Source organism: Oncorhynchus clarkii, chromosome 10, assembly GCF_045791955.1.
Source record: "Oncorhynchus clarkii lewisi isolate Uvic-CL-2024 chromosome 10, UVic_Ocla_1.0, whole genome shotgun sequence".
Lineage (NCBI taxonomy): Eukaryota > Metazoa > Chordata > Actinopteri > Salmoniformes > Salmonidae > Oncorhynchus > Oncorhynchus clarkii.
The window spans coordinates 14,895,999-14,911,573 of record NC_092156.1 but is presented as its reverse complement, the minus strand read 5'-3'; the positions used below and the strand labels follow the sequence as shown (position 1 = coordinate 14,911,573).

General features: G+C 45.9%; 1 protein-coding gene across 2 annotated transcripts in view; it reads right to left on the bottom strand.

Annotated features, from left to right (window-relative positions):
- LOC139418043 (protein Jade-1-like) overlaps nt 1-15,575 on the bottom strand; it is a 218,416-nt gene that overhangs the window by 48,860 nt on the left and 153,981 nt on the right. The gene's annotated exons all lie outside the window — the stretch shown is intronic.

Below are 15,575 nucleotides of genomic sequence, written 5' to 3'. Positions count from 1 at the left end.
TCCCTGTCCCTGCTGAAGAAAAGCAGGCCCAAACCATGATGCTGCCACCACCATGTTTGACAGTGGGGATGGTGTGTTCAGCTGTGTTGCTTTTACGCCAAACATAACGTTTTGCATTGTTGCCAAAAAGTTCAATTTTGGTTTCATCTGACCAGAGCACCTTCTTCCACATGTTTGGTGTGTCTCCCAGGTGGCTTGTGGCAAACTTTAAACAACACTTTTTATGGATATCTTTAAGAAATGGCTTTCTTCTTGCCACTCTTCCATAAAGGCCAGATTTGTGCAATATACAACTGATTGTTGTCCTATGGACAGAGTCTCCCACCTCAGCTGTAGATCTCTGCAGTTCATCCAGAGTGATCATGGGCCTCTTGGCTTCTTAACCAAATCCATTGTGCTATTTATCCTGATTACTAAGCAGACACAGGAACGAGTCCAGCATGGCTCTCGGGATTAGACAGATAAACACAGAGACAGATAGACACAGAGAGAGAGAAAGAGAGAGACTATTTGCACATCGTTACAACACTGTATATAGACAAAATAGGACATTTGAAATGTCTTCATTCTTTTGGAACTTCTGTGAGTATAATGTTTACTGTAAATTTGAATTGTTTATTTCACTTTTGTTTATTATCTACTTCACTTGCTTTGGCGATGCTAACATATGTTTCCCATGCCAATAAAGCCCTTGAATTGAGAGAGAGAGAAACCAAAGCTTCACATATCAAAAGACACAGGGGAAGAGAGGGGGAGGGGAGGGATAGAGGGAACAAGGGAGGGAGGAGAGATAAAAAGTGGGTCAGAGACAGCCCAGACTGTGGCAGCTGGATACGGTAGAGTGAGTGAGGAGGCTCTGTGGCGTGCTGTGCTGTAGACATGAGGACAACCTCCCTACCAGAATCCTCCTCCCAGAAGAGAGCCTAGCCAGGAGGAGAATGTATTAGCTCCTGTCAATCACTCACTGACACTATGCCCAAGCCTCGCCAACCGGGGGGGGGGGGGGTCCAGGGAGACATCCTCATCCAATCAGAGCTCAGAATGTTCTGACTGCTGTGTCAGAATAGACGCAAAGGGCCGTTATCTGTCTGGAGATCTTCCAGGGCTTTAGTAAACAGCAGGACAGTTCTGCTGTGTTCAGTTAGCCTATTCACACAGACAGCGTCACAAATGGCACCCAAGCACCTTTAAAGGGCACTACTTTTAACCAGGGACCGATTATAGGGAACAGTACACTATATAGGGAATAGGGTGCTATGTGGGACACAAACACAGACTGTTTTCTAAGGCCTCACCAAGGTTGTCTTTGGATTTAATTAAAGTGAGCAAAGCAGTGTCTCGGCAGATATGTCCAGATTAAAAACCCTGGTTATGAAACTAGCTGTTTTGTTAAGCCTCCGTCTCTGTGAGGATTGGAGTGGTAATGTAACTCAGTCAATATACTTTGTGTGTGCAAACAAAAACAGGAGTGGGAGATTGAAGTTGTGGTTCTTCTCCCATTTTCAGGATGTACTGAGCGTCAGGTTGTGCGTGCTTCTGTGTGTCAGTATCAGACACTGGGGACTGTGAGTACGGGACTAAATACCAGCCACATGGAGAGTTACAGCAAAAGAGGTGCTCCCTCCCTACACTCACCTCACCAGACAGACAGTAGGCAGGTTTCTGTAACTGACAGATAGAGGCAAAGACTTAAGTTTGGATCTAAGGAGCTGGAATGTGCTACGAAAACTCCATTCCATTGATTGATTGGCAAACCCAGCCCCATTAGCCTGTTAGCATCCTTCACTGTAGGAGCACAGCCCACTAACCTGCTAGCATCCTCCAAAAAGGGAGCATAGTCTATTAGCCTATTAGCATCCTCCACTGTAGGAGCACAGCCCACTAGCATGCTATTTAAAAAAAAAACACAACTAATTTAACCTTTATTTAAACAGGTAGGCTCATTTACAACTGCGACCTGGCCAAGATAAAGCAAAGCAGTTTGACACATACAACAACACAGAGTTACACATGGAATAAACAAACATAAAGTCAATAATACAGTAGAAAAAATCTATATACAGTGTAATAGGCAATAAATAGGCCATGGTGGCGAAGTAATTACAATATACCAATTAAACACTGGAATTGTAGATGTGCAGAAGATGAATGTGCAAGTAGAGATACTGGGGTGCAAAGGAGCAAGATAAATACATAAATATAGTATGAGGATGAGGTAGTTGGATGGGCTATTTACAGATGGGCTATGTACAGGTGCAGTGATCTGTGTGCTGCTCTGACAGCTGGTGCTATAAAGCTAGTGAGGGAGATATGAGTCCCCAGCTTCAGTGATTTTTTTCAGTTCGTTCCAGTCATTGGCAGCAGAGAACTGGAAGGAAAGGCAGCCAAAAGAAGACTTGGCTTTGGGGGTGACCAGTGAGATATACCTGCTGGAGCGCGTGCTACGGGTGGGTGCTGCTATGGTGACCAGTGAGCTGAGATAAGGCGGGGCTTTACCTAACAGAGACTTGTAGATGACCTGGAGCCAGTGGGTTTGGCGACGAGTATGAAGCGAGGGCCAGCCAACGAGAGCGTACAGGTCGCAGTGGTGGGTAGTATATGGGGCTTTGGTGACAAAACGGATGGCACTGTGATAGACTGCATCCAATTTGTTGAGTAGAGTGTTGGAGGCTATTTTGTAAATGACATCGCCGAAGTCGAGGATCGGTAGGATGGTCAGTTTTCCGAGGGTATGTTTGGGCAGTATGAGTGAAGGATGAAAGGATTAGGAAGCCGATTCTATATTAAATTTCGGATTGAGATGATGAGATGCTTAATGTGAGTCTGGAAGGAGAGTTTACAGACTAATCAGACACCTAGGTATTTGTAGTTGTCCACATATTCTAAGTCAGAACCGTCCAGAGTAGTGATGATGGACGGGCGGGCAGTTGCGGGCAGCGATTGGTTGAAGAGCATGCATTTAGTTTTACTAGCATTTAAGAGCAGTTGGAGGCCATAGAAGGAAAGTTGTATGGCATTGAAGCTCGTCTGGAGGTTAGTTAACAGAATGGTGTCGCCTGCGTAGAGGCGGATCAGAGAATCACCAGCAGTAAGAGCGACATCATTGATGTATACAGAGAAGAGAGCCGGCACGAGAATTGAACCCTGTGGCACCCCCCATAGAGACTGCCAGAGGTCCGGACAACAGGCCCTCCGATTTGGCACACTGAACTCTATCAGAGAAGTAGTTGGTGAACCAGGCAAGGCAATCATTTGAGAAACCAGGTCTGTCGAGGTCTGCCGATAAGAATGTGGTGATTGACAGAGTCGAAAGCCTTGGCCAGGCCGATGAAGACGGCTGCACAGTATTGTCTCTTATCAATGGCTTAACTTGGCTTTCGAAGACTTTAGAAAGGCAGGGAGGATAGATATAGGTCTGTAGCAGTTTGGGTCTAGAGTTTCTCCTGCTTTGAAGAGGGGGATGACCGCGGCAGCTTTGCAATCTTTGGGAATTGTCTAGCCCGGCTGATTTGTAGGGGTCCAGATTTTTCCGCTCTTTCAGAACATCAGCTATCTGGATTTGGGTGAAGGAGAAATGGGGGAGGCTTGGGCGAGTTGCTGTGGGGGGTGCAGGGCTGTTGATTGGGGTAGGGGTAGCCAGGTGGAAAGCATTGACCTGCAGTAGAAAAATGCCTTTTGAAATTCTCAATTACAGTGGATTTATCGGTGGTGACTGTGTTTCCTAGCCTCAGTGCAGTGGACAGCTGGGAGGAGGTGCTCTTATTCTCCATGGACTTTACAGTGTCCCATAACGTTTTTTTGAGTTTGTGCTACAGGATGAACATTTCTGCTTGAAAAAGCTAGCCTTTGCTTTCCTAACTGCCTGTGTATATTGATTCCTAACTTCCCTGAAAAGTTGCACATCACGGGGGCTATTCGATGATAATGCAGTACGCCACAGGATGTTTTTGTGCTGGTCAAGGGCAGTCAGGTCTGGAGAGAACCAAGGGCTAATCTGTCCCTGGTTCTACATTTTTTGAATGGAGCATGCTTACTTAAGATGGTGAGTTAGACACTTTTAAAGAATAACTAGGCATCCTCTACTGACGGGATGAGGTGAATATCCTTCCAGGATACCCGGGCCAGGTCGATTAGAAAGGCCTGCTCGCGCCTCCCAGGTGGCGCAGTGGTCTAGGGCACTGCATCGCAGCGCTAGCTGTGCCACCAGAGACTCTGAGTTCGCGCCCAGGCTCTGTCGCAGCCGGCCGCGACTGGGAGGTCCGTGGGGCGACGCACAATTGGTTATCCGGGTTAGAGAGGGTTTGGCCGGTATGGATATCCTTGTCTCATCGCGCACCAGCGACCCCTGTCGGGCCGGGCGCAGGGCGCGCTAACCAAGGTCGCCAGGTGCACGGTGTTTCCTCCGACACATTGGTGCGGCTGGCTTCCGGGTTGGATGCACGCTGTGTTAAGAAGCAGTAGGGCTTGGTTGGGTTATGTTTCGGAGGACGCATGACTTTCGACCTTCGTCTCTCCCGAGCCCGTACGGGAGTTGTAGCGATGAGACAAGATAGTAACTACTAATAATTGGATACTAAGAAATTGGGGAGAAAAAGGGGGTAAAAAAAAAGAAAAAAAGCAAGGCCTGCTCTCTGAAGTGTTTTAGGGAGCGTTTGACAGTGATGAGGGGTGGTCGTTTGACCGCAGACCCATTACGGATGCAGGCAATGAGGCAGTGATAGCTGAGATCCTGGTTGAAGACAGCAGAGGTGTATTTGGAGGGCAAGTTGGTCAGGATGATATCTATGAGGGTGCCCGTGTTCATGGATTTGGGGTTGTACCTGGTGGGTTCATTGATCATTTGTGTGAGATTGAGGGCATCAAGCTTAGATTGTAGGATGGCCGGGTTGTTAAGCATGTCCCAGTTTAGGTAACCTAGCAGCACGAGCTCTGAAGATAGATGGGGGGGGCAATCAATTCACATATGGCAAATTGATTGCAGGGCACAGCAGGGGGCAGAGAGGGATCTATAGCAAATGGCAACGGTGAGAGACTTATTTCTGGAAAGGTGGATTTTTAAAAGTAGAAGCTTGAAATGTTTGGGTACAGACCTGGATAGTAGGACAGAACTCTGCAGTAGATTGCAACACCGCCCCCTTTGGCAGTTCTATCATGTCAGAAAATGTTATAGTTGGGGATGGAAATTTCAGGGTTTTTGGCGGTCTTCCTAAACCAGGATTCAGACACGGCTAGAACATCCGGGTTGGCAGAGTGTGCTAAAGCAGTGAATAAAACAAACTTAGGGAGGAGGCTTCTAATGTTAACATGCATGAAACCAAGGCTTTTACGGTTACAGAAGTCAACAAATGAGAGCACCTGGGGAGGAGTGGAGCTAGGCACTACAGGGCCTGGATTAACCTCTACATCACCAGAGGAACGCAGAGGAGTAGGATAAGGGTACGGCTAAAGGCTATCACCTAGTACGTTCGGAACAGAGAGTAAAAGGAGCAGGTTTCTGGGCGCGATAGAATATATTCAAAGCATAATAGTACAGACAAAGGTATGGTAGGATGTGAGTACATTGGAGGTAAACCTAGACATTGAGTAATGATCAGAGAAAGATATTGTCTCTAGAGACGTTTAAACCAGGTGATGTCACCGCATATGTGGGAGGTGGAACTAAATGGTTGGTTAAGGCATATAGAGCAGGGCTAGAGGCTCTACAGTAAAATAAGACAATAATCACTAACCAGGACAGTAATGGACAAGGCATAATGATATTAGGGAGAGGCATGCGTAGCCTAGTGATCATAGGGGTCCAGCGAGTGGTTGGGCTGGCTGGAGACACGGCGATTCAGACAGCTAACAGGCTGGGGCTAGCAAGCAAGCAGAAGGGCCTTAGAGGGACGTCGCGATAGAGGAAAGTCTGTTTAAGCCGCCGCGTGTCGTGACGTCGATAGACTAGTCGTGATGGATTAGTTGGGTTCCGAGTAGCATAGGGGTCCAAGTCCAATTGGCAAAATAGGTATAGAGGCCCAAGAAATTGGCCTACGGATCTATTCAGCTAACAGTCCAATATGCTCTAGACAGCTAGCGGGCTGTGGCTAGCTGTCAGCATCCTCCACTGAGGGAGCATAGTCCATTAGCCTATTAGCATCCTCCACAGTAGGACGCCAACCCTTTAACTTGTTATCATGCACTGGGTGCAAGGCCCATTAGCCTGTTAGCATCCTCTACTGTGAGAACACAGCAAGAAGGTTCCGCTCCACACTCCCTTCACCAGAGAGGAGAGGAGTTACTCAGGCTAAAATTAGCAATACTCCAGCAGGAGAGAGGCTTCACACAGCTACGTGTTAAAGTTGAATTGATCATTTTTTATTGCCACACTAGTCAGGGGGTAAGTGAGAAGGCTTGAGAAATATATTTGGAAATCCATATTGGGTGATTAGCTATTTAACTGAACAGAACCCTGACTGAGTGAGTGGCTGGCTGGTGGGATCAGTGAAAGTATCAGTCAGATAGAGCTACTCCCTCAATAAGAATAAGAATGATAATAGCTTCAATGACAGAGTTGCTCATATCTCTGGGATGGTGCTAAGGAGCAATACTGTTGTTGAAATTGGCAGGGTTTTTGTGGCTAACACTTTGACAGTCCTTAATGAAGATTCTCCAAACACTACTTCTGTAGTAGGTAAGCTAGGAGCAATGTTTGTAAGGCGATCTTTCTAAGCTTACTCCAAAATGAGTGAAGATAAGATGGGAAACCGTTGCAAAGGTGTCATCAAACAAACCAAGCAAGACTGTCTACCCAGAAGCTTATCTCAGCATCACACTCTTAAATCTCCTCCACCATTGGATCTCTCCATTTCTACACACAGGAACCAAATGATTTATCCCACCTTTTCTTCAACCAAACTTTGTCTTCATACAGATCATACAGACAGCGATCCAGCGATTAGGTCCTGGAAGATACACACAGACGGGGCTGTAGATGAGAGGGTCGATGGCTTCAAGTTCCACATCACTAAGGACCTATCATGGTCCAAACACACCAACACAGTCGTGAAGAGGTCACGACAACGCCTCTTCCCCATCAGGAGGCTGAAAAGATGTGGCATGGGCCCTCAGATCCTCAAAAAGCTATCCAAGCTATCATTGACTTGGTACCCCATGCATATATCCAAGCCATCATCACTCATGGTGTTTTTATTGCTTGTGTTACAATTTTCTATTATTATTATTTATTTTGTATTATTTCTAATTCTGCATTGTTGGGAAGGGCCCGTCAGTAAGCATTTCACTGTTAGTCTCACTACACCTGTTGTTTAAGAAGCATGTGACAATTCTAATGTTATTTGATCATTTGATTTGACAAGACAACCTGCAGCTGCTGGCAACCACACCGCCCCTGATCGCATAGCACTACAGAGGGTGGTGCGTACAGCCATCCAGGGCCTCTATATCCGGCAGTGTGAAAGTAAGGCCCGGAAAATCTTTAGACCCCAGCCACCCAAGCCACAGTCCATTCTCACTGCTTCCGCACGGCAATCGGTACCGTCTGACGCCAACAGGCTCCTGAACAGCTTCTAGCCCCAAGCCATAAGACTGCTAAACAGAATGGCTACACAGAGTTCACCCTTGTATTAGATTTTTGCACCATCTCTATGCTTATGCACAGAACACGCACGCACGCACACTTATACTGACTCTACACACGCATACACACTTATACTGACTCCACACGCATACACATTTATACTGACTCTACACACACACACACATTTATACTGACTCTACACACGCATACACACTCACTTTGATCATGTACGCTGCTGCTATTCTGTTTATCATACATCTTGATGCCTAGTCACCTTACCCCTATACATATCTACCCCTACCGCTCCAGTATCCGTCACTTTACCCCTATACATATCTACCCCTACCACTCCAGTATCCCTGTCACCTTACCCCAAAACATATCTACCACTACCACTCCAGTATCCCTATTTTTAGTGCTACATTGATATTTATTACGGCATTGTTGGGTTTGGAGCTATCAAGAAAGTCATTTCACTGTACTTGTGCCACGTGACATTAAAACTTAGGCTCTTATCTTAAAGCTAACAGGCTCTTATCTCGCCAAGGCCACTAATGTGCGGGTTTGTTGTGTGCTGCTCTGTCAGTATAGGTGGTGTGATGGAGGGTATCGTGATATCGATAACAACAGAAGTTAAGTTATAGAGGAGCGTGTTTGGTTGCATCGACTTAGAGAAGACATGGATACGCTATTGTAGCATTGTGATGTTGTTCCCCTAGATTATGCAACATGTTGCACACAAGGACCAGTTCAAATAGGCCAGGTCAAGCGGGGATGTTAATAATTTGATAAAAATAATTCAGTGTGTTTTTAAAATGTAATTACAGCTGCATAGCTAATGTTATTTTTTTGTGTGCAAACACTTTTTCATATCTATATTGTAAATACACTTGATTGTGAATTTGTATATTTTGGTTTGGTCCATCGTATCTGTGTTACTGTCCCTTCCTACTGTTCTCTCTTGCCTGACCTTCAGCTAGCGAGGTATGTTGTCTTTGGCTCTGCTATTTTTCTATATAAAACCTTGGTAATGTTACACAATGCATACGTTTTGTTACAATATGTACAATATAAATATTTATGTTAACAAGTTTTACCGAGCTCGCTAGCTAGGGTACCTATTGTAAGTTGTGGGTACTTGGGACAGTGTTTGAGTGAGTTTCCATGTGCTCGCGCAGGTGCCTGAGAGCTGTGACTGCGCCAAGGGCTAACATATTGTACATTGTCTCTTCGTGCGCAGGTCAAATAAAACTCCAACAAGCAGACCTCCAGTTGTGTCAGTGTCCTCATTAAATTACACAACGCAGAACCAACCACGCTACACTACGACACAGTATAACTGAAAATGAAGCAGTTTTCAAAAATTCAAAGTACTGGTCAGATTTGTGTGAAACAAAAACAGCATGTTCTCCCTTTAAACTGTTCTCTCATACAGACAACATACTGTATGTAACACAGGCTTTTAAAGTCCTAAACCTTACAAGACATGTGCAAGGTAGTGTACCATTTTATATTCAGGACACAGCTGTACGTAAAACGTTCACAAGACTCAGCTTTTAAAACGTGTAACTGAGTTAGCGTGTATAGGCAGGCCGGGGCCGACAGACAGACACCACACACAAACCTGAGAAGTGGGGACTGTCCTGTAGTTTTGAGACAACACAGGTCGTCCATACACAGGGTCAAGAAGTTCAGAGAGGAGGAGCTGCTTTACAAGCTGTGCACGCACACACACACACACACACACACACACACACACACACACACACACACACACACACACACACACACACACACACACACACACACACACACACACACACACACACACACACACACACACACACACACACACACACACAGTAGGTGTTCAAGGGTATGGAGACTGTACGGTTGGCCGTGTGTGTTTTTGCGTGACAAGGGAGGTGTTGAGGGTGAAGGTTCGATTACGTCTCCACCCGGTCTCACTGTCGTATCAAAGTGAATTGAGCGTTTTGCTTATCTGACCACCCTGGCTTTCCCGGACACACGTTCGCAGGGGGTGAAATAATATACACAACACTGCAAAATTAGACAGTGGCCCACAGATATAAATATTGATGTCCCTCGTCGGACTCATTTTTTTCCACCCATCATGCAGGCTGATATCAGAGAGGTCTGTGTGTGACATGAGCAGTGGTGGGTGCTGCTCACGCTGCTGCCACTGAAAGACAAGAGATAATGAAAGAACGAGGGAGAGTGAGGCAGCATCCCAAATGGCACCCTATTCCCTATATATGGGTTGCAGCCTGAGAGGCTGACGGAGGGAGGAAGGCACAAGCCATTGAGGAGCGGTAGGTTCCATTGAACAGGCTGACCGTCTGGTATTGAAACGCACAATGGGACTCAGAGCGATGAGACACTTAGTCGAGATAAAGGGCGCTGCCGCTGTCTGTCGCCTGGGCTTTACTGCAGGAATGGCAGGTTCGGCTCAGGACTATGGCAGAAATAAATGTCAGGGAAAATATCAGTCAGGCACTAAAAAATAAAGCACTGTACTGTTCAGACTGGCAAGACAGCCAGTAGTTCGGGACTTTCCCATATGTATCAGCAGTAGACTTCAACTCAGTGTGGAGAGTCCGAGTAGACTGCTAGGTGGATTAGACGAGACTGTGGAGATGAGATGGTTGGGTACCAAGTTGTCATGGGGGCTGGGGGTTGGCCATGAAAGTTCCTCTTCATTTAGTCCACTCCATGTAGTAGAGTTGTGAACTCGAGTCACATGATTTGGACTCGAGTCTGACAAACGTGTTGACTTGAGACTCAACAGAAAATAAAATAACTTTAGAGTTGACTTGGAGCCTCAAGAGTCGACCGACTTGAGACTGAGCCACTTCAAATGATGTGACCAGGTTTTGTAACGTTTTGTCACTCGTTTTGTGGCAGTCTTTGGATTACTCTCCCCACAGCATCGCCCTTGCAAAAAAAATGTGCAACAGATTGGCTAGTGAAATGCACACTTAGCCCACTGATTGGACCAGCAAAATGTCAATCAACACAGTTGATCCCCAGATCTGTGCCTCAACACAATCCTGTTTCGGAGCTCTACGGACAATTCCTTCGACCTCATGACTTGGTTTGTGCTCTGACATGTACTGTCAACTGTGGGACCTTATATAGACGTGTGTGTGCCTTTCCAAATCATGTCTAATCAATTGAATTGATCACAGGGGGAATCCAAGTTGTAGAAACATCTCAAGGATGATCAATGAAAACAGGATACACCTGAGCTCAGATTCAAGTCTCATAGCAAAGAGTCTGAACACTTACTTACTTATTATTATTTTATATTTGCAAAAAATTCTAAAATCCTGTTTTTCCTTTGTCATTATGGGGTATTGTGTGTAGATTGATGATTGAAAATGTTTATTAAATCAATTGTAGAATAAGGCTGTAATGTAACCAAATGTGTAAAAAGTCAAGGGGTCTGAATACTTTCTGAAGGCACTGTATGTCTCTGTCATTCTGGTTGTGTGTAATAGGAGCGCGCACCCTCAGTGATCATAAAAATAGGCTACGTGGTCTGCACGCCACGCTTTGAAGTCAGCACGATGAATAAGATACAATTATCGTTCCATGTATGAATGGTGATGAAATAGCATTATTAATCATTAAGTCTGTTTAAGACCATTGTACTAATGTGATGGATGTGGAAATGGCCTTTTACATTGTAGAACCAGTTTATCGGATGTAATTGCCAATTTGGTGATTGTATGGTCATGGGAGGAGCCAAGTGCTTATGTACCTATTTGAGCTCCTGTTTTGATTTGGTTTCTCAAGGGGAGGCTGTGCAGTCTTGCCCTCTACCTGTGTCCGTTTAGATAGGACAGGTTAAGCCTGATACCGAGGCTATTTCCTGTGTATATCTGGTAAATGTACTTGTATATTTAGTATGATGTGCTTTCACCATTGGATCACCAAGTGTAAATAAATCTACACTCGTCAACCTGCCTTGACTTCTGCTGATTTCATGCCCTTATGACTGCAACATGTTTTACAATTACATCATCAAAATGTGTTGTAGACAAAATAATGAAAAGGCCTGGTAGCCTCAATAAATAGACAGATGTGATGCATATTTTTTTACTTGAATGCATGAATGCATGACTTGGGACTTGACTCCCCAGATCTGCCCATTCTCCTTGGGACTTGACTCCCCAGATCTGCCCATTCTCCTTGGGACTTGACTCCCCAGATCTGCCCATTCTCCTTGGGACTTGACTCGAGACTCTGCCCATTCTCCTTGGGACTTGACTCCCCAGATCTGCCCATTCTCCTTGGGACTTGACTCCCCAGATCTGCCCATTCTCCTTGGGACTTGACTCGAGACTCTGCCCATTCTCCTTGGGACTTGACTCGAGACTCTGACCATTCTCCTTGGGACTTGACTCGAGACTCTGACCATTCTACTTGGGACTTGACTCGAGACTCTGCCCATTCTACTTGGGACTTGACTCGAGACTCTGCCCATTCTACTTGGGACTTGACTCGAGACTCTGACCATTCTACTTGGGACTTGACTCGAGACTCTGCCCATTCTACTTGGGACTTGACTCGAGACTGCCCATTCTACTTGGGACTTGACTCGAGACTCTGCCCATTCTACTTGGGACTTGACTCGAGACTCTGCCCATTCTACTTGGGACTTGACTCGAGACTCTGCCCATTCTACTTGGGACTTGACTCGAGACTCTGCCCATTCTACTTGGGACTTGACTCGAGACTCTGCCCATTCTACTTGGGACTTGACTCGAGACTCTGCCCATTCTACTTGGGACTTGACTCGAGACTCTGCCCATTCTTTTATTTTTTTATATTTTTTTTACCCCTTTTTCTCCCCAATTTCGTGGTATCCAATTGTTGTAGTAGCTACTATCTTGTCTCATCGCTACAACTCCCGTACGGGCTAGGGAGAGACAAAGGTTGAAAGTCATGCGTCCTCCGATACACAACCCAACCAAGCCGCACTGCTTCTTAACACAGCGCACATCCAACCTGGAAGCCAGCCGCACCAATGTGCCGGAGGAAACACCGTGCACCCGGCCACCTTGGTTAGCGTACACTGCGCCCAGCCCACCACAGGAGTCGCTGGTGCGCGATGAGACAAGGACACCCCTACCGACCAAGCCCTCCCTAACCCGGGCGACGCTAGGCCAATTGTGCATCGCCCCACGGACCTCCCGGTCGCGGCCGGTTACGACAGAGCCTGGGCGCAAACCCAGGGACTCTGATGGCACAGCTGGCGCTGCAGTACAGCGCCCTTAACCACTGCGCCACCCGGGAGGCCCCTGACTCTGCCCATTCTACTTGGGACTTGACTCGAGACTCAGACCTTGTGACTTCCTTGTAACTTTAATAATAGTGAATTGGTGGGTCTGGTCTGTTGGGCTCTGGTGTTTGTCCCGAATAAAGGCTATGCCTACTCCAGACAGACTGGGAGACAGATGCAATGTACTCTAACACAGTGAGCCAGAATTAGAGAAGTCTCTGCCTGGGAGGCAGAATGAGGCAGTCTTATAGAGGCCTGGGAGGCAGAATGAGGCAGTAGTAGGGGTGTGAACGATTAAACACATAAACAACATTGGGATCATTAGCATTTAGAAAAAATGCCTAACCGAAAAGTTATTTTATTTATTTTTGTACAAAATTAAAATCACAATGCAGTTACCACAAAACAGGTACATATTATCATAATAAAGGGAAACATTTAAATGTAAGAAATACCTCATATCCAACAATGCTGTCATGTCAATAGGAGGTATGAATCTTTCTAAATGTTTTGCAACAGATCTAAAGCACGAGGGGTCGATAACAGTTGGAGAAATGGCAGAGAGTGAGACAGGGAAGAGAAAGCAGGTATACTTTAAGAAGTTAAATGAGAAGGTGATGAAATGCTAAATGTGAGGTGGCAGTACAGGGGCAATGCTGAAATGCAGGCACCGTGAGACCCAACCCATTAAGGGGCTGAGTGAGAAGATCACAGCCCTGACTACAGAAATGATTGCAGTTGATATGCAGCCACTATCAATGGTAGATGATGTCGGCTTCAATACACTAATGGCGTATCTAGAACCAGCCTACAAGATGCCTTGTTGAAAAACCATGAGGGCCCTGATGCAGAAATTGTACAATGATTGCGCTGCAAGTACAAAGCGTGAGCCCGGGAGGCCGAGTGAGGCAGTTTGAACCCAGTCCAGCAGGATGGGCCTGTCTGCTGCTTGACCCGGCCTGTTTAGCCCACAGCAAGAGACCCCACTGCAGCTACACACAGGCACTATGTGTGTTTGTGCGTATATATATGTGTGTGTGTGTGTGTGTGTATATATATGCGTGTGTGCATGAGAGACGGCACCAGCACAGCCAGCGAGGTGGAGGGGGGGGCACGTCAAAAACAATCAGACCAATTCTGTGGAATCGCGATGGGGAGAAATAAATAGAGAGGTCGAGTCAAATTACATTCATTAATTTCCTCTCTATTTTCTCATCTTTCTCTCTCCCTCTCTTCCCCCTACCACTTCCCATCCTCTCTATTTTCTCATCTCTCTCTCTCTCTCTTCCCCCTACCACTTCCCATCATCTCTTTCTGCCCTGCTGTAGCTGCACAAGGTTCCTCTCCTCTGCAAAGTGCTGCAGAGAAGGGGGGGGGGGGGGGGGGTACAAGCTGGCTCCGTGAAATTGGAATGTGCAGCCAAGAACAACTCTGCTGACCATGGCACGCTGTGTACCTGACCGTACCAACCGAACCCTCAGCCCTGCTCTGGCTGTACTGCCAACTTTTTCTGTCGCGATACGTCCCTCCCTCCCCCTCCATTCCCCTTTCTATTCCCAATCTCTCTCGCTCTCACTGTCTCTCCATTCTCACTCCCTCTCCAGAAAGAGAGAACGAGAGAGAGCGAGAGAGAGAGAAGGAGGGAAAGAGGGAGGTAAATGTAGGGCTGTGGCGGTCATTACATTCTGTCAGATGGTGAGTGTCATAAAAATAACTGCCGGTCTCATGGTAATTGACAGTTAATTAACATAAACACGTTCAGCATCTCCGGCTTCCACGCATAGCCTACAAGCCACTGATGCTGACCTTTGGAGTTATTATTTTTTAAATGTAAATGTTCCATTCAATATAGCCTACACCATCGCAATCAATCCATTGTTTATTTTAAGCAGGTCTACATTATGATATGAAGAACATTTTCAGAAGAACAGAATTGCATATTCTGAGTTGTCCTTATGTTTGGCCCTAATCTGGCTATGCCATATGGCTGTGGGCTACACTAGTTCATGTATCAGGCAAGATTGGCTTAGAATTCCAGTGGCATTGTTTAATGTTATTTTATAGTAAAAACATTACAATTGAACATAGCTGAATAAAATAGAGGATCTTTTTCCCCAAACAATTTACGAGGGAGTGCGCACATTCTGTGTTGAGAGGGTAACAAAGACACATCTCCTCCTATATGCTTCATTTAGAGTTATTTATGCACTTCGGGGCTCCCGAGTGGAGCAGCGGTCTAACGCACTGCATCTCAGTGCTAGACGCGTCACTACAGACCCTGGTTCAATTCCAGGCTGTATCACAACCGGCCGTGATTGGGAGTCTCAGGGTGGCGCACAATTGGCCCAGCATCGGTTAGGGTTTGGCTGTGTTAGGCTGTCATTGTAAATTAGAATTTGTTCTTAACTGACTTGCCGAGTTAAATAAAAGTTCAATAAAATATAACAAACTTTAGTTGTGATAAACGTTAGTCTATATATTTTGATTTCTAACACATTCTAAGGCTGCATGATACCACTAATGATTTGAAAAAAGTCAGATGAAAGGCATGCACTCTGCTCTGTTTCTTCCATAGGCTGCACACACCTCATCAGTCTCTTTAGTTGTGATACACACACTTCATCAGTCTCTTTAGTTGTGATACACACTTCATCAGTCTCTTTAGTTGTGATACACACTTCATCAGTCTCT